Source organism: Alosa pseudoharengus, unplaced genomic scaffold, assembly GCF_046254945.1.
Source record: "Alosa pseudoharengus isolate Yale_2024_CS ecotype anadromous, Long Island Sound unplaced genomic scaffold, YU_APseudo_1.1 YU_APseudo_1.1_scf_1, whole genome shotgun sequence".
NCBI lineage: Eukaryota > Metazoa > Chordata > Actinopteri > Clupeiformes > Clupeidae > Alosa > Alosa pseudoharengus.
In genome coordinates, this window is record NW_027468564.1 from 27,583,107 (window position 1) to 27,602,773 (window position 19,667).

Sequence of the window (19,667 nt, forward strand, 5' to 3'; positions counted from 1 at the left end):
CTAATAGGACACATTGCTGTGTGCACCGGGGTACAAATAGAATTCACTTCTTATTGCACCAGGGTACGAATAGCATACACTGCTAATTGTACCAGGGGTGCAAATAGCCTTACCCTTAAAAAAACCTAGAAACGCCTTGTTGCGCCATCTGCCCGACGTTTAACGAAAACACTCCCAATATGGACTGGACATCCCACTAAATTTAAATAGGCTTTTCACCAGTGACCATGCGTTTTAGACTGTCATGATAGGGTCCTAAGCCTTAACACTGACACAGTTGCAACAACGTCATTTACAATCTTTTTCACAAAGGTTTTCTCCCTGAGAACCCATGAGATTTTGGACTAGAGACAAATCAAGAGGTAGATCCATTTTGTCTCTAACATTGTGAGATGGAACATTTGGCCTTGGAAGAATGCAGCACTCTCTAATTCCCCTCTACTTGACCAAAATTACCTGGAAGTGCAGACAAAAAATAACCTTTGGGGTTTCATTTCTGAGTTGATCATGTCTTCATTTTATGCCCTTGTTATTGGCACAATCCAATCCAATCCGTACCAGGAATTCCTGTTGTTCAACATATCATGGTGTACTGCCATGTTCCTGATCCATGTCATGCTTTGCTTTTGCCTTTTTTATCACTCCAATTACCTCACCTGTTCTCACCGTGTCACCGATTTCCTGGATTCTTCTGACTTCTAACTCTAGAATGCTTCTGTCTGACCTGTAAGTGCCCTTTTGTTCATTATGATTATAATGACTGCTTCTTCCTTAATGCCTTAAACCTTTCCGTTTTGATCCAAAGAAACTCTTTTATGTTGATTGGGTTTTTTGTTCTTTTAAGTTTACTACACAGGTCCAAGTATGAACGAAGACATAATAAAACAAGGCCTCATTTTTGTATGTCTGTATGTCGCTGACAGTCTGTTAGTTAGTCTGCACCCCCAGTCTCTGGAACACAACATTTATGTAGGCAGAATGTTGTGTTGGAAAAATGTACTCCAAATACAGTGTTAAACACAATATTCTACAATATACTACAATACTAGAATGCATATTCTCTTTGCAGTTTGATGAAGAGCATTATTAATGACCATGGGCATGGCACAAAATAATATTATGTGTTTAATTTTATGTTTAATGTTCGATCAAAAAACATACACTCTGTGGCCTGACTCATCAGGTGATCGAGAACGGAACACGGAGTCTAGCAGAGACACTGGACCACAGCCAAAAGGTCAGTTTGAAGGATTAGTTCGAGAGGTTGATCCTAGTCTATATTTGGTTTTAGTTGCAACACTGCATTTTGGTCATTGATTTGGCCCAAAGTGGTACACTGCATGACAATGTATGTATAGTACAGTCCCTATCGCCTGGTACTTTCAAACCTTGAGTAGCCTATTGTGCATCAACATCACTCAATAACAGTTTATGTGATGTGAAATCATCACTATATTTCTTCCTCGAGCATTCAACTAGCCTGCTTGTTTCTGAGTGGCTGTGCAGTGTGCACACACTCCCTGATTTGGGTTTTGGGATGCCATTCACATTATGACCAAGCTCAGACAGCCAGGCTTGGTGCACTCGGTGGAAATTCACATGACACACTAGGACGTAGTGTAGTCAGAGTTAAGATGTTCTTTTTTTACGCCCGGCTGGTGAACTCTACTGGAAATATCTATGCTATCAACTTCTTCCTGCATGAATGTTGTCCTACCAGTGATCCAACAATGCCACGCCTCAATTTTTATGATGTTGATTCAGACACATGGCCCACGTTTGAGATTGTTCATTGACTTTGTTCATCCATTTAGCAATACGTTTTTGACATATGTGATATATTCAATTATATGAGTCACGATGAGTCACATTTGCAACTTCGGAGAATGGCAGTCTATATAAAAGATAGAAAAAATAAATTTTAAGATGAGTTTAAAACATAAGAAAATGCGGACATGTTTAAAAGGTCTGAAAACGTTCCGTATGCACAGTAAATATATCCTAAAATATTAAATATTTAACACAACCTGATGAGGGTAGCTCTGTTTTCTATGGAATTAAAATACTTCCAATGGAATTCCAATGGGCTACTCTGTGATGATGCAAAAAAAGTACCTTAGACTCTAGTCTTAGGAATTTGTCTTGATATCTATGATAGACCTACAATTGAAAATTATATTCTCGTTTGGCGTATTATTTGGAAAGACGTACAAAACTGATGAATGAACTGAATGAATTAACTGACAACCAGGGACGGACTGGCCATCTTGCATACATGTACCGGGCATTTTCCCGGTGGGCCGACGGACCTTTTTTGGCCGATAGAGTAGGCTATCAAACTGTATATTTTAACTTGTTTGGCCAACGGTCGGCCCAAAGCAAAGACAGTCAGCGGCCTATTGGTTAATTTTTCATACTGACACTGGACTGATCCAACAATAGCTCTTGTCAGGCCCCACTCCTCCCATTTTGGCTCAGAACCAGGAATCTGTGAGTGTATCAAAATAGTTAATCGCACATGTGGAAATTGCGGCGGGTGCCGGTAGTGCCAATTGTGCAAAAATAACACCAATGTAGAAGCTTCAAAAATATAAAATAGGTTGCAAGTAGGTTAGTCTATGTCAGCAACATGTTGAAGTTTGTTAAATTTGAGCGAGGAGATGTAGGCCTAAGCAAGCATACAGGGCAGAGGGACAGTGAGCAGGTGGTATCTATAACAAGAACTCAGTGATGGAGCAGGTAGGCTGTGTGACATGCCATGCTGACGATGATGATTATGATGACTTATTAATTGTGATAATGTAATTATATGGTAATGATAACATAGTGAGGCCATGTTGTGATTATAATAACAAATAGTGAAACTTAAGTTTTCTGAATGAATGATTTGCAAATGCGAACAGTAAACGAGTGTCAAATCAACATTAATTGATCAGTTTCCGTCAGACACCCAAAATAAGGGGTTTGCACGGACATCACGTTTTGGCCGGTAACCATGGTAACCCAGCTGCGCGGCCATGTTGGAGGCTAAAGGCTAATGTTAAAGAACTGAATGAAGTACAATGGACTATTATGCACTTTGGATACCTTAAGTGATTGTAGCCATGTCTAAACAACAGAAAAGCTCACCAGAACGCGTCCAAGATGCAAAGGCATATAGGGCAGGACTTGAATTACAAGAAAAGGTGCAATATTTTGAGAAATTACGGTTTATTGGCGGAGCAAATCCATATGAGTTGGGTGAGGGAGACGCAGTACCAAGTCCAACCACAAGCGCCTCTTTCGTCTGATAACTTCTGGCATTCCTCTCCCTGGTTTTTAATAACTTTTGTAAGTAGATAATACTCCAGATGTTTTTCTCGGTCTGACCTGTTGGTACAACCTAAAACACGGCAATAACCATTTTCCTTGACGACGTTCGAGATCTACTTCATTGCCTGGTGCTTTCTTATGATGCGAGTATCTCCAATATGGCATCATCCGATCTGATGACACGCCCTGCAAACCCCTAATTCAACATCGACGGCATGAGTGGTGGTTAGTCTCTCAAAGTAGAGCGTCGAAATGGCTCTATCTAGGAAGGGTTCTGTTGGTAAAGATGGGCTAAAATACTATAGACTGATGGAAATGTAGGCTACAAAATGTCATATTCTTGCACAAGTCAACTATACGATAGGCTACTCGAAGACATTAAAGGGAATTAATTAATATAGGCCTGCTGTTCTAAAATGTACCAGCAATGTAGATTGGTATAGCCTACAGGAATAAAATAGTTCCAGCTACAGGCAACAAAGTTGGTCTGTTTATTTTGTGTTGTTTCAGTTGTCCTGTAGTGATAACTGGTATAAATTACAATAAGGTCTACCACCATCTAGATAATTTAGCTCTTTACACATAAGAGATTCAGTATTTTTTTGGTGCTGCTATCAATTATGCATTGTTTAGTTTATAGCCTATTGAATAATTTGAAATACTTTGAATTCAAGCTATCTTCTTTCATAATTGCTTGTATAGCCTACTTGAATATTGAGATCATGTGCTCCATGGCTACCTCTGATCAGTCAGAATGAAGGCACATTTGTCCACTTTCAGTGCTCCATGACACTTAGTTGAAAATATATGCATATATAAGGGTAATGCAAGGATTTGTTTAATTAGGTGAGCCCAACCAATTTGAGGGCAGCTTGGTCCCCATGGGCCCCGATTTTTTTGTCCCAGTCCGTCCCTGCTGACAACACTGCAAGTTGTGAAACATTGGCAGATTGGTTTGATATTTGTATCATAACTGCCACCTTGCACCTTGTTGGCCATGCATTGAAATACTATATTACTATCTGTGGATAGGCACCCAATCTTTTGAAAAGTAATTCATGATTAATGCATTACTTTCCTTTATATCTTATGAATTATCAGGAATTTACATGAGTTCATTCATGACCTTATGCATGAACAACATGTTACACATACACAACTATATCTGATTTAAGTTTGGGTGCCTTACACTTCAAGATTGTTCCATTCTTTAGCAATCGATAGCTCCATCCAATCTATATTTCTGATATGTTGCTGATTGGATCATAAACGGCCACATCAACGAAGAGAAATGACTGACTCTTCTCCATTATTGTGTTACATGCTCCACATTATCCACTCGGAACTTGCAAAAAGGCATTTGTATGCACATTACTAGATATACTAGCAAACTATATTATATATTTGAAAACATAACTGCCCTGATATAGTTTTTGTCACATAGGACGGCAGAATGTCCTGTTCTTACCATAAAGGGATTTTGACATGTATTATCCGATAGATATATCAGAATTCAACGCTGGTTGTAGGCTATTCACTGCAAAAAACTGCTTATCTAACAAAATCTAACCAAGTGTTATTAATCTTATATCAAGATAAGAAAAATTAGTTGGTATTGTTTTCAGTATAAAGAGACTTACCTAGCGCTTTCTTGTGAAATCATTTGACTTAATTTAAAAAATAATTCACTTATTTTAAGACATCTTATCTTGAAAACAAGCAAATTTGTCTGCCAGTGCGTTAAGCAAATTTGTCCTAAAAACAAGCAAATTTGTCTGCCACTGCGTTGAGCAAATTTGTCTTGATAAGACTCCTTAAAATAAGTTAAAGTCTTCTTAAATTAAGTCAAAATGATCTTTTGAGAGGGCTCTAGGTAAGTCTTTTCATACTAAAAACTAGATTTTAGATTTAAAATTAGATTTTTGAATCTTAATATAAGATCAATAACACTTGGTTAGAATTCATTTTTTGCAGTGTTCAAATTGGTTGATTGATTGGTGTAGGTTGTTCAAATAAACCACAAACTTGGGCCCACACACTATTAAACCCTCACCAAGATCCTTGCAAAGACAGATCAGACCATTTTGCAAAATCAAAGCTAATAGTAAAGTAAAGTAAGTATGTTTCATGAAAATGTGTATGCATTTCTAAGCAAAGTTGATTCTTTTGTGCAGATCTTTTACGAAGACAAATAAATAATATACTGCTTCCTGTTGACAGTGAGTATTTGTTTTGTGGAAATTATTTTGACAATCATCTATTGCACTGTGCATTCCCTGCCCTGTTAATTTTTGCACTACCACCATTGCACACACTCTATCATAGCACCTTATCATGGTCAATGCATCACATGGTCAGCCCATACCAGACCTTTGCAGTCTCCTCACAAAATGTTCAACTCTTTACATTGTTCAATTTTTTTTTATGTATTACATATGATATATGTGTGTTTGTTGTGTTATGATTGTATAAGCTACTGGATGCCTAAAATTTCCCTCAGGATGTATATGGTATCTATCTATCCATTTATCTATTACATAGCCTGCTGACTCGTGGAATGCATAATTCACATTTATTCATTTGGCAGACACTTTTCCCCAAAGGGACTTAAGAGCATTAGAATAACATTTAACCTACAGGAGACCTTATAATAATAATAATAATAATAATAAGCTTTATTTGTATAGCACCTTTCATACACAGAATGCAGCTCAAAGTGCCTTACATGCAATACAAGCATGTAACACAATAATAGTCAGTCAGTCATTATCAATCACTTTTCTTCATTGCTGGGGCCGTTTATGATCCACTCAGCAACATATCAAAAATATAGAAAATGACATGTCATAAGACTGGCAGCCTTAACCCTCTTACCCCCCACAAGCACGGCATATGGCAACTGTGGCAAGGAAAAACTCCCATATTCCAGGAAGAAACATTGAGCAGAACCTGACTTAATAGGGGGAGCCCATCTGCTTCTGGCTGGCTGCGCCCTCCAATAGCAGCAGATGCAGAATAATCTGAAAAAGTAGTCTACAGGATAAGATGAGTTAACTAAAAGCTTTCCTGTACAGGTATGTTTTCAGATCTTTTTTAAAAATATTTACTGAACTCGCCTGCTTGATGTACAGAGGCAGGGTGTTCCATAGTTTGGGGGCATAATGGATAAAAGCAGCTTCTCCACTTTGTTTGTGGAGCACTTTGGGTACGATTAAAAGATTAGAATTGGATGATCTAAGTTTCCTTTGTGGTTGATAAGATATTAAAAGCTCAGAGATATATGAAGGTGCTATGCCATTCAGAGCTTTGTAAGTAATTAACATAACCTTAAAATCAATTCTATAGGAAATAGGGAGCCAGTGCAGTTCAGCCAACACAGGGGTGATGTGTTCTCTCTTCTTAGTCTTAGTTTAAAGTCTAGCCGCAGAGTTCTGAATGAGAGCCAATTTCTTTAGATGTTTTTTGGGAAGACCAGTGAAAAGTGCATTGCAGTAGTCTAACCTGCTAGTGATAAAGGCATGAATTAGTTTTTCTGCATCTTGTTGAGTTAAAAAGGGCCGCACTTTGGCAATGGTTCTCAAGTGGAAATAGGCTGTCTGAGTAACTTTAACTTTAGGTTTAAAACTTAACTCTGCACCGAGGCTTGTTACTTTTGGTTTGACCTGGTGCGCCAAGTTCCCCAGATTACTAAAAACAATATCTCGCTTTAGTTTTGGTCCAACCAAAAGTACCTCTGTTTTGTCATCATTTAGTTTAAAAAAATGTTTGCTCATCCACTGATTAATGGAGGTTAGGCATGCAGTGAGGGAGCAAAGGCCATCTGGGATAGTTGGCTTCACAGAAATATACAATTGGGTATAATTTGCGTAGCTGTGGAAGTTTACATTATGCTGACTTATGAGGTTTCCCAATGGAAGCATATATAGGGAAAATAGCAGGGGACCAAGGCAGCTCCCCGGGGCCACACCAAAACGCAAGTCATGTTTTTCAGATACACGATCTCCTAGACTGATATAAAAATCTCTGCCAGTAATGTAGGTTTGAAACCAGTTTAGAGCATTATCAGAGAGACCCACCCACTTCGCAAGGCGGTGAATTAGGATGCTATGATCAATGGTGTCAAATGCCGCACTCAAATCCAGAAGAATAAGGATTGAGACTTTGTTTGAGTCAGTAGCCAGTCTGAGATCATTGACTATTTTTACTAGAGCCGTTTCTGTGCTGTGATTTGATCTAAAACCTGATTGGAATTTTTCAAGGATACTGTTTTCGTTGAGGAAGGTATTTAACTGATTACAAACAACTTTTTCAAGTACTTTGCTTAGGAACGGTAGATTTGATATAGGCCTGTAGTTGCTCAGATTGGTATGGTCAAGATTTGACTTTTTAAGTAAAGGTTTCACAACAGCGGTTTTAAAAGCAGTTGGAAATATACCTGTTTCTAATGAGGTATTTATTACCTTGAGAATAAAGGGAGCTAAGCTATCATATACTTTTTTGAGGAATCTAGTAGGGATTGGTCCGATTGGATCTAAAACACATGTTGAGGAGCCGGTTTGAGTTATAATTTTACCAAGCTCAGATTGAGTAATAGTGCTAAAGGACCTTAATTTTGGGGGGCTGTTTTTGGGTGTACTATCAAACATATTACTTGTGTTACCAATAGCCTCCCTTATAGAAATTACTTTGTTTTTAAAGAAGTCTGCAAATTCTTTGCATCTTAGAGAGGATGCCTGACTGAGTGTATCAAAAGGTGTTTGATGCAATAGCCTATTAATGGTAGAGAACAACACCCTAGAGTTTCCACTGTTTTCAGCAATTACCTTAGAGAAGTGGTTCCTTCTCTCATTCCGAATAGCTCTATTATAATTTGCTATTTTTTCTTTTAGAATGGCACGGTGAACCTGTAACTTAGTTTTTCTCCATGTTCTCTCAGCTTTTCTACATGATCTTTTTAGATCATGGATATTTTCGTTCATCCAAGGTGTCAGTTTGCTACAGGGCCTTTTTTTAGCCTTTAAGGGTGTCACTCTGTCAAGCAGAGCGCCTAATTCACGATTGAGAGCCTCTACCATTTGATCAATGGGATGATGTAAAATATCTAAATTTATGGAGTCTATAAGAGCTATGAACTGCTGTTCTGCTCTAATGTCCAAGAGTCGCGATTTGATTGCAATTTCGGGATGAATTTTTGGAGTATGTAGTACTACATTAAAAGATACACAATAATGATCAAATATATTTATATAATTTACTGATAAGTCTGTGACTTCTATCCCTATAGAAATGACTAGTTTGAGGGTGTTGCCAAGGTTGTGGGTGGGTCCTGTAACATGCTGCTTTAGCTCTAAACTGTCCAACACATTAAAGGGGTGGTTCAGGATTTTGGACATAAGACCTCATTTCCAAGTAAGCAAGTGTGATATTTATCAGTGGAGACCGTTTTCAACACGTTTCATCCAGTCCTTCTAATTGCAGAGTTCGCAGGTGCTAGGCTAGCGCAAGTCAACGGTATGTGCTAGCATGCCACTAAAAACAGTCTTACCCACTCCACAGTACACCCGAGGCAAATAAATTATAACGCCAGACTATCGATGTAAATGTCTGTATTGATACTGTTATTTCTAACGTTATTCTATCCTTGCATTTCAACGATAGCATTACATTTTGAGGGACTAGTTTCTTACCACGACGGAATTATACTTGCTCCGGTTAGTAGTACTGCGCCGAAAAGTAAACAGTAAAGCGCACTCCAATGGGGATACTTAGTAGTAGCCTTGGTAATATCAGTCCGCTGCTGAGATGCAAAATGACTACTACCAACTTCAGGGACCAAAGTATAACTATTGCAACGCGATGCGAGGGTAGTTGTATTTCTAACACTATTCTATCAACACAGACATTTACATCGATTGTCTGGAATTTGCCTCAGGTGTACTTTGGAGTGGGTAAGACTGTCTTTAGTGGCAGGCTAGGACATACCGTTGACTTGCGCTAGCCTAGCACCTGCGAACTCTGTTGAAAACGGTCTCCACTGATAAATATCACACTTGCTTACTTGGAAATGAGGTCTTATGTCCAAAATCCTGAACCACCCCTTTAAGGAACTTACTGGCTTAAGCATCAGTTGTCTTATTGACATGAATATTAAAGTCGCCATTTACAATTATCCGATCATAGCTAGTGATGATGAGCGACATAAGTTCAGAAAACTGGTCGAGAAAGCCAGTCCATAGTTTAGGAGGGCGGTATAAGGTTAATAGAAGTACAGCTGGGTCAGCCTTCAGAGTGAGGGCAATATACTCAAAGGAAGCGAATTCGCCAAAGTTGACTCTAGTGCAACTATATTTGTTTGAGAGAATGGAGGCAATTCCACCACCTCGTTTGCCTTGTCTAATTGAGTGGAAGAAATTATAATTTGGGGGACAAGTTTCAACAAGAACAGCTTCGCTGTCTGAAGTCAGCCAGGTTTCAACAAGAAACAGAAAATCCATTTTTTTTTCACTAAGAAAATCATTGATTGCAAAGGTTTTGGTAGTAAGTGCACCTATATTTAGTAAACCCATGTTAGCTGAAAATGCCTCTGGCTTTTGAGGAATATGCTGAGGTATGGAAAGAATATTTGTTAGGTTTCTAGTTTTAAATTTGTCTTTTCTTTTTACTATACGTTGGGTAGAAATCAACGTTGGAATAGAACTATAAGCATAAGTCATGCTATTGCATGAAGCAGCTTGATCTATGGTAGTAGTATTGTTACCCTGCAGAAAACATTCTCAGACCCATCCACATGTATAATGCCATTCGAATCAATACCTGGGGGGCGTGAATCTGTAATATTTTCTACATAATGTCAATGCCTCAGTGTGGACGCTAAGTTGTCAGAGAGTAGCCTGGCTCCATGTTGGTTTGGGTGGAGACGCTTCATCACGCTTCAGCATACTGGGCCTCTCCCAGAACAAGCCCCAGTTGTTAACATAGGGGATGCTTAGGGAAGCGCAGTAGCGTTTGAGCCAGGTGTGGAGATCGAACAGTCTGGACCATCTCTCAGCACCTTTTCTGTAGGTAGGGAGAGGCCAAGAGATGACAAAGCGTTTTTCTGTGCCCATCAGGGTGGTGATGAGAGTTTTGTAGTTTTCCTGCAGTGCTACTGACTGCTTTTCTCTGATGTCATTTGTGCCCACGTGTACGATGATGTTGTTGACCTTGGTGTGGCAGGCCAGGATGCTTGGGAGTTTCTGCTGGATGTCAAGGACCTTGGCACCAGGGAAGCAGTAGACCTTGGAGGGACCGCTACATGATGGGGGAATGCAGAGGTCTCTAACCATGGAACTGCCGATGACCAGGGTGGAGGTTGATGAGGTCCGGGGAGGAGGGGGTCGGGGGGGCGGCGATTTTGAGGAGGGACCAGGATGGTTGTCTCGGGGCAGGAGGGGCTCCTCATCCTCGGTCAGAATGGCGTAGCGATTTTCCAGTCGTATAGGTTGGGCTGGGCCTGAGTGCCGTCCGGACCGTCTGCCGTGCTTGTGATGCTACACCATGGCTCAGGCTGGTGTGGAGTGGAGCTGGCCAGCAGAGCAGGCTTGGTTCTCAGCAGAGGCCGGGGAGAGGCAACAGGGACAGAAGTTGCATTAGTGCATGGCATGGTTAAAGCATTGGAGGACAGAGTGAAATCAGGGCATCTGGCATTAGTGTGTGTAAGAGAGGTAACGTTACTTACGGAGAGAATGGTGTCGAGGAACTGTTCATCCTTCTCAATCTGATGGAGGGTTGCTATTCTGGCTTCGAGTTCCACTATCTTTTCGCTGAAAAGGACGCATGAGTCGCAGCCTGGTGCACAACTGAGGGGAGGCATCGTGTCGCGGCAAGGGCTCGTCTGTGTCAACTTTCTTTTAAACGTTTGTTTGCTAGTTGGCTAGCAACAGCGATATCGTGCAGTTCCTTGATAACTCGCACAGGTAGCGGGTAAGTAATCTAAGAAAATCTCACTTTTATATTGAGTCACTAGTTTTGAGAGACGTTAGAAGGAATTTGATGCTTTCTTCTTCCAGATAGCGTTTCCTTGGCCCGGTATTATTTGCAGCCCTTGATGCTGGCTTAACGTTTCACGTTAACGTTTGACAGAAAAGTTTGGTGATCAAGGTTATAGAGTCCGATAATCCAAAGCCTCGAGCAACAACAGTTTGTTCACGAGATATAATCGGTAGCCAGTAAATCCGTAGAAAGTAGATGGTAACAAGGAGATTTAAGATAGATAAGTTTGGAAGTTTAGGTAGTTACATACGGAGCACGCTGACCGGAACCGGAAACAAGATGAGACGGGTCAGATAGCGAACCAGACGGTAATCCACATTTTAGCTTCACTTTTAGGGTTGCCACATTTTGGTTTGTGAAAATCCTGGACGTCCGACCACGGTATCAATAAATCACCGGAGCTGTGCTTGGATTTGGAAGCGTCTTTCATGTTGAGGTTGCAAAACATCGTAATTTAGCTTTATTTGCTTAGTTGCCAGCATCCATTGCAAGTCAGTTGCCTCGTTTAAATAGGCTATTATTGTTTTGATTTTGACACAGTTTAGCCTTCTCTTGTAGCCTGGCTAACGCCAGACCTCATATCATTGAGGTGGGGTCTGGGAACTACACATTCATTTTCTCGTATTCAAGACGTGGTTTATGAATGCCCAGAGCCGTTTATTGGGCGCTACGAATGTCTATCAAATGCGTCTGTATGTAGCTCATAACTGCTTCGGTGTGTCGTCATTGTCTTGCTCCCCCCTCCGTTCTGTGATTGGTTCCTTCGTTGAGGTGAAAATTTGGTCCATGGAATCCAGGCTGCCTAGCAGCGTGAATAAAATTGTGCGTGTATGGCAGCATGGGGCAACCCAGGCTACTTCTCTTGCTAATGTTTTTAACAATAAAAAGACGGGATATGCCCATTGAAAATGGTTTAGTTAGGCTAGTTTATTGTGAAGAAAGACACTGCAAACCATCGGCGTAGCGATGGGGTGGCTTCGTGTTTTAAATTCCCGACAACTGTAATTTCTTTTCCTTGGTTTCTGTATAAATGTCAAACAAATTTCTATTACTGAGCAAATCTAACTCTTATTTTCAAAGCCCAATATTGAAAGATAATGTGACTTGTCACACGATGGGCCCTATCATGACATTCTAAAGAGCATCGTCACTCGTCAAAAGTCTATTCAAATTTAGTAGGATGTCCAGTTCACATTGGGAGGGTTTTTGTCCTCAAAAGTGGAGCGCATGGCGTAACAAGGTGTTCCTAGGTCTTTTAATCAGTCATATGGGTGTGTTTGGGGCGTAACATCATTTTAAACCAATGAGAATGACATCTGTCATTCCCTTTAACGGCGCAACGCGCGATATGTCAAATAAATGCATCGGTATTTTGGCATTCAACGGCGCATTTGAAGGAGGCTGCTTGCGAGACCGTATGGAATAGTCATTCTTAAACCATGCTTTACTAAAACTTAGCATAGCCTTCACGCATTTGCACTCGTCTATTATTTGAACTCATTGGCAAAGTAAAACTAACGTCACCAAGGAGTCAGTCAACGACAAGACAGTTATATGCAGTTACTTTCACTATTGACTGACAATGGGTTACCATCGAAAACATAGGCTGGAAAAAGCAACACTTACCCTAATGTTGCTCAAATGACTGAATAAAACAACATTTATCCTGCAGAGGAGTTGCTTATATCTCGTGACAGTGCGTCTTCAGCTGTGCTCCATACGTGTCTCTCGCCTCTCCCCTAATCACTTTTAATCGTCATTACCAATTTGCAAATGATGGTGAATAACTACTCATCATGAGATGTACAGTATTTCGTAATATCTTTATTCTAATTATGTTTACCATTGTAATTGTGCAATTTGTAATGCTTTGCATGGACGTGCGCTGGTGTGCGTTCATGAATGATAGAAGGATGGTGCGTGCACCTGCCAATATGACTGTTGACATGCGCTCTTAAAATAGCATATGAACAACTCGCCATTGACTTCTGACCAGGTTTAGGCGGTGTATGTATTTTTTAGACAACGCGCCAGGGCCCGCCCTAGGTTGTTAATTGCCACACCCCTGGGCGCAATGCTTAAAAAATAAAGGTGCAAAATACCGAATTCAACTTCGCACGACTGAAAAACGAACTGTACGCCATGCGCTGGTGCCCCAAAATATAGCCCGATGAGTTTAGGCTATGCCAGAGCCGTAAAAAAAGGGCACATCCCGCAGATAGATTGCATCGGTGTTCTGTTCGCCCAATGTTGACATGGTCAGGATTTATTTTCCGATAGGCTATGCGGCTACTTGCCAAGACGAGAAAAGGAAACTTTTCTTACAGTTAGGCTATTTGGTTAACCTTTCATGCATCTGCTGAAAAAACAACTGGATCATCACACAAATAGAACTTGAAAGTTTCAGATGTTGCATAGAAAGCCTAGGCCTACTTGCTTACTTTCACTTTCAATGATAGCGAACAAACTAGGCCGTAATGATATGAAAGACGTGTTTCATTAACCTGACTCTGCTAGATGGATTGCTTCGCATTTGCTCCGCATATCCATCTGGGACCTTTCCATTGGAAAATACTGATTAGCTGATTGGTGTGATATGTTTGTGATACGCGTGCCAAATCAAACAATCAGATCAACAAAGCGTTCTTCTAATGCCATCGTTAAGATACAATTAGGTAAGTAGCTAACGTTAACATTTCTAAACTTACCATTTGTATGTGACACGAACCTCATCAACGACAATCCACACCAAGTTTTCACGAAACACTTCTGAAGAAAGTATATTTCTCCATTTCTCGTTAAGTAACAAAGATTCAGGGCTACCAAACACCAACTGGAATCAGCCGTGTATGTCGTTCATTCCTCCCAGCTGCATTGCAGAGACTCCTAGCTTCCCCAGGAATACTCTCTAACTCGGATAAAACTTGTGCGATGTTGTTTAGACTGAACAGTCGCTTCTCGTTAATTTGTACAAATTACTTTATGTGTTTGTATGTCACATTTGTATATATTTGTGTTTGTGCATTTAGAAATACACATCTATTTGTGCATATCTTTCCGAGTATGTAATGTATACATTTTTTTGAGACAATTCTAACTCTATACTCTGTCCCTTGGTGCCCTAGTGTGTGATGCGCGTGGTGGAAGCGACAGTATTGTGTAGCCTACAATGTTGCACTCTTAATCGCAGACACACTCTCACTCACGTTGGATTCCTTTCCCTGCTGCTGTCCCTTTCTACATTATAGAGCAACTAGGCTGATAGACATGTGCGTGTAACTACAGAATGGGGTCTGGGTCATAGCTGTGGTTGCGCGGCAGTTGCTAGGTAATAAGGTAAACTGTAGGCTACTTCTGCTGCCAATCAACAAAAATCATTGTCATAAAACCTTTTATGTGCTGGTACGTAGACTACACAGGATTTGATGTCCGATAAACACAACCAAGTTTCATGTGCCCCGTGTTTCGGTGTCCCGGGAATCGTTGACCAAAAAATTCAGGAAGTTGTTGACGAAAATAAGGGAAAAAAAAACTTTGACAATCCTATATTTTATAATCAGAACAATCCCGGAAAATCCAGTTAATGTGGCAACCCTATTCACTTCTGTCACAGAGTAGCCAGGTATTTTTTTTTTACAATTAATTTGGTGTTTCACAACAGTTAATTTCTAGGAAATGTGACTTGACTGTTTCTCCACAGTGTCTTCTCTGAGGATTGTGCTGCTGGGCAAAACTGGGAGTGGAAAGAGTGCCTCAGGAAAGACCATCCTGGGGAGGGGAACTTTTCAAATAGAATTCACTGAAACCTGTGCTAAGATGCACACTGAGGTGGATGGCACACAGATTATGTTGATCGATACACCAGCATCAGTTGATACAGAAAATGAGACAGATATGCTGAAAAATGAGCTACAGGAGATATCTCTTCCTGGGCCCCATGCCTTCCTGCTGATGATCAGACTGGATGCAAGCTTCACAAAGGAGAGGAACACAGTGACGTGGATCCAGGAGAACTTTGGTGAAAAAGCTTCTAAGTACACCATAGTGCTCTTCACTCATGGAGATGTGCTTAAGGGAGAACCAATGGAAGATTTTCTGCAGAGACGTCCTGCTCTCTCATCTCTTATTAAATATGCTGGGGGTAGATATCATGTCCTCAACAATAAGAGTGAAGACAGGACTCAGGTCCGAGAGCTACTGGAGAAGATAAAGGCCATGGTGCGGAAAAATGGAGGGGGGTACTATGAGTGGATGAGCCCATGGGAGACAAAGAGGGAGATCATGTCAGGAACAGTAAGAGTAGTACTATCAATAGTCCTAGCACTTGTCAAGGTAGTAGTAAAAGCATCAATAGTAAAAGTAATAAAACAATTACAAAAAAAGTTAAAGGAAGCAGCAGAAGGAGCAGGAGCAGCAAGACAAGCTCAAGTCAAATTTTTCACAAGACCAGTAGGTAAATTCCTAGTAGCAGTAGCAGTATTACCATTAGTAGTACCATCAGTAATAGCAGCAGCAGGTGCAGTAGCAGGAGCAGCAGTAGGTGCAGCAATAGTCGCACTAGGAGGAATAGGAGGAGCAGCAACAGCAGCAGCAGTAGGAGGAGGAGGAAGAGCAGCAGTAGCAGGAATAGGAGCAGGATCAGCAGGAGGAGGAGGAGCAGGAGGAGCAAGGGCAGGGGAAGGACGTGCAGTAGCAGGAGCAAGAAGAGCAGGGGAATCAGCAATAGCAGCAGCAGTAGCAGCAGCAGGTGCAGGAGCAGCAGGAGGAGCAGCAGGAGCATTAGTTGGATATGCAGGAGGACCAATAGGAGGAGCAGCGGTAGCAGCAGTAGGAGCAGTAGCAGTAGCAGGAGCAGCAGGAGGAGCAGCAGCAGCAGCACTAGTAGGATTCTCAGGAGGATCAATAAGAAGAGAAGCAGTAGCCGTGATGGCAGCAGTAAGAGCAGATGAAGGAGTCACAGTAGCAGCAGTAGGAGCTGGAGCAGTAGGAGGAGCATTAGTAGTAACAGCACTCATAGGTTCCGTAGCAGGACCAATAATAGGCACAGTAGGAGCAGCAGGAGGTGCAGTAGTAGGAGCAGGAGTAGGAGCAGGAGCACTAGTAGGATTCACAGGACGACCAATAGGAGCAGCAAGAAGAGCAGCAAGGGGAGCACTAGTGGGACTCTTAGCAGGACCAATAGGAGCAGCACTAGTAGTAGTAATAGCAGTATCAGTGTTAGGAGCACTAGTAGGACCAATAGGAGCAGGGGCTGGAGCAATAGGAGGAGCACTAGTAGGATTCGTAGGAGGACCAATAGGTGCAGCAGGAGGAGCAGCAGGAGGTGCAATAGCAGGAGCATTAACATTTATGAGAGGGAGAGTGAGGGAGCAGTGATGGACAGTAGCATCACTACTTGTAGCGAAGCTACTAGCTTAAATACATTTCTCAGTTAGGCCGGGAGCCAGGTCCACTCCTCAGGATGTTTTTTGCTACCTTTTTCACTATTATTTCCTATTATCTTATACCTTGGGCCATAACAAGTTGATAATTACCACCCCTAAAAAACACCCTTTTTGTGAAAAGCTTTTGGCGGAATGATGTAATTGTGAATATTCAGGTGCTACAGCTACATAAATGGTAATATAACTCCCACATTTTTCATGGTGTATCCTGACATATAGGGGAAACTAGCAGACAAAGGTTCTGGGGATTGCTTTTTTGCTGTCAAATACCACCCTCAACATACCCCAAAAGACAAAAAAATGTCTGTCCGCCTGACAAATTGTCATCAAAAGTGATAATTTTCAAGCATTTTATTGTACATATCACCGCCTCCAATGTACTTGAAAAACTTCCCAAGTTTGTAAGTATCAAATTAAGTCCAAGATGACCTTTCTACCTAGAGGATTACAGCTGGTATAACCAAAGCTCTCTACTGTACCTCAAATCGGAGAAAACAGAATTCTCAAGTCTAGAGGGGAGCCCTGTGGTCAGAAGGCAGCTTGTACATATTCTGGAGTAGGCCTAAGTGTTACACTTGGGGTGGAGAGAGCGAGTGAGATATCTACGGGGCAGCCCTGTGGTCAGAAAGCAGCCTGGACATATGTTAGGCCTGCTCAATTATGGCAAAAATCATAATCACGATTATTGTGGACAAAATTGTAATCACGATTATTGATTAACGTGTATTCATGGGGTTGGGGAGGGGTAACTTAGCCTTATCTGTTATTTCCACCACCCCAGAAAAATATCACTAATAGGCTATAATAAGGAAAATATGGAAACCAAGTGAAGGTAAAGGTGCTCTAAGCGATGTATGGGAAGCCAGGGGTCTGATGGCAGCCCAGGCCTTTCGCAAGGCCTCCGGCCTATACAGGCATGGTGGGCAGGCTCGGTGAGAGGCCTGGTGCATGTGTGAGCGTCTGCTGTCTGCCGTAGGCCTCACAAAGCCTCGGGTCAATCTAGGGGTCAGACGGCAGCCTAGGCCTCTTACATTTGTGGAGCTCACAGTAGAGCTTCCTTCTGGCTGCCCATACATGAATCATTTAGGCTATATTCTGTATAAACTTGAAAGACAAACTAATTATCCATGCCAGAGATAAAGCAATGAAATTGTGCTTGCAAAAATGTTGGTGATTGTATACTGCATGGTTTTATTGAGCAATGTCTATAATATAGGCTGCCAAAATTGTTTGTAACTTGTACATAGTAACAATAAACTGACTAGGTAATTGTACTTTTAAATGTAGCACCAACATTTCAGCCAAGTGGAATGAAACTGGGATGATCAAGAGGTGAAGCGTTTACAGGTGAAAATACACCCAACAATGAAGATGCAAACATGCACGTACTTCAAATATAGTTAAGAGTTTGACTTAGAGCAAAAAGTTAGCTTGCAGTTAGCTTTATATTTCACTGTAATTAACACAATAATTTTTGCCTAAATCACTGGCTATTGAATAAAGTTCACAAAACAGTTATTTTTTTAGGTATTAATTTTATTCATTATTGTTATACAGATGTTTCAGAATACAGAATATCCTTTTTTAAAATGTATTTTGACATGTACCTTTTTTGCATCAACAATATCCAAGTATCAACTTAAAAACAGCAACAATAACAACAAACACAATTATCAGGAAAACGCCTATAAAAAAATGATCCACTATTTTAAAGCAAACCATCTCCATTATCTTCATCATCAATCCCCTCCAGATTTCCCTGGCTGACATTTCCACAAACATTCTAGACAATGCCAGAATGATGTATTTGGATGTATTTGTGTGTATATGACTTATTCCTTTGACTTGAAACCTTGAATGAAGGGGTCCTATGTTAACATGTAAATTGGACTGTTAAGATGTTTTTGATTGAAATAACTTTTGATTTAATTAAGGCTGCAAATTCAACAAATGACCATTTTTAGTTCTTTACAACCTATGAAATGTCTTGAAACTCTGTTGTGCATTATAATTTGGAACAGTGCATTTTGAGTTTTTTTTTATTTTGAAAAAAAAAATACTGTTATCATTGGGAGGTTTGTTCAATAAAATTTGCATACGGTTGATGACTTGAAAATTATACTGACTGTCATTTGCACCAACTATTTAGGAAAATCTGAGAAAAATGTAATTTGCATAATCATTTGGAACGCAGTGTAGTTGCAACAACGTTATTTACAATTTAAGAGTCCTCTCACTGAGTGGAACTAGAATAGAAACTACAGTAAAAACTCAATTAAACTGTCTGGTGTAGAGTCAAAGTGAAAGCGGGGGTGCGCGCACCAAGGCACTTGTTTGTGCAGAAAGACCTTGGCTACTATACTGTTCTCAGAGCATTTTGATTTCTCTGTCTATGATCTGCAGCTTTTCTCAAACTATGGGCCTCCTCAACAATTAACCTACTGGTCCACGTAGCCGCGACATTAAGTTATGGCCGGTGCTGGAGATCTTAAATACGATCGCGTTCCATTTAGAACATCTTATTTTAATCTTACAAACGGAGGCGTCAAGACACATTTGAGTTCTACATCTGAGAACTAAGATTTCCAGCATGTAGAACTCAAATAGAACGCTTAGAGCGCTCATGCAATGTGTGTGTCCCTGCAGCAAGTGAAACTAGGTAACGTGGGCTAGAAGCAACAATAGCTTAAACAACAACGTGGCTTCCTGTAACTATTAATGGAAAAAGAAACTGCTAATCATAATCTTTAAATTGACATTATTAAGCTGGCTATATGCAACACAATTTATTTATATTCCCTTTGCATATGTTTGTGTAGACTTCAAACGTTTTTGAATTTGAGCTTACAGTTCTGTATTCTTTATTATTATATTTATTTA

At 40.6% G+C, this 19,667-nt stretch overlaps 1 long non-coding RNA gene across 1 annotated transcript; it reads left to right on the plus strand.

Moving 5' to 3' along the window:
- Positions 1 to 656: 656 nt before the first annotated feature.
- On the plus strand, positions 657 to 15,346 carry LOC143124493 (uncharacterized). The gene is made up of 4 exons (XR_012987045.1): positions 657 to 726; positions 1,184 to 1,237; positions 5,487 to 5,531; positions 15,044 to 15,346. It is a non-coding gene; the product is annotated as an uncharacterized LOC143124493 (long non-coding RNA).
- Positions 15,347 to 19,667: the final 4,321 nt, after the last annotated feature.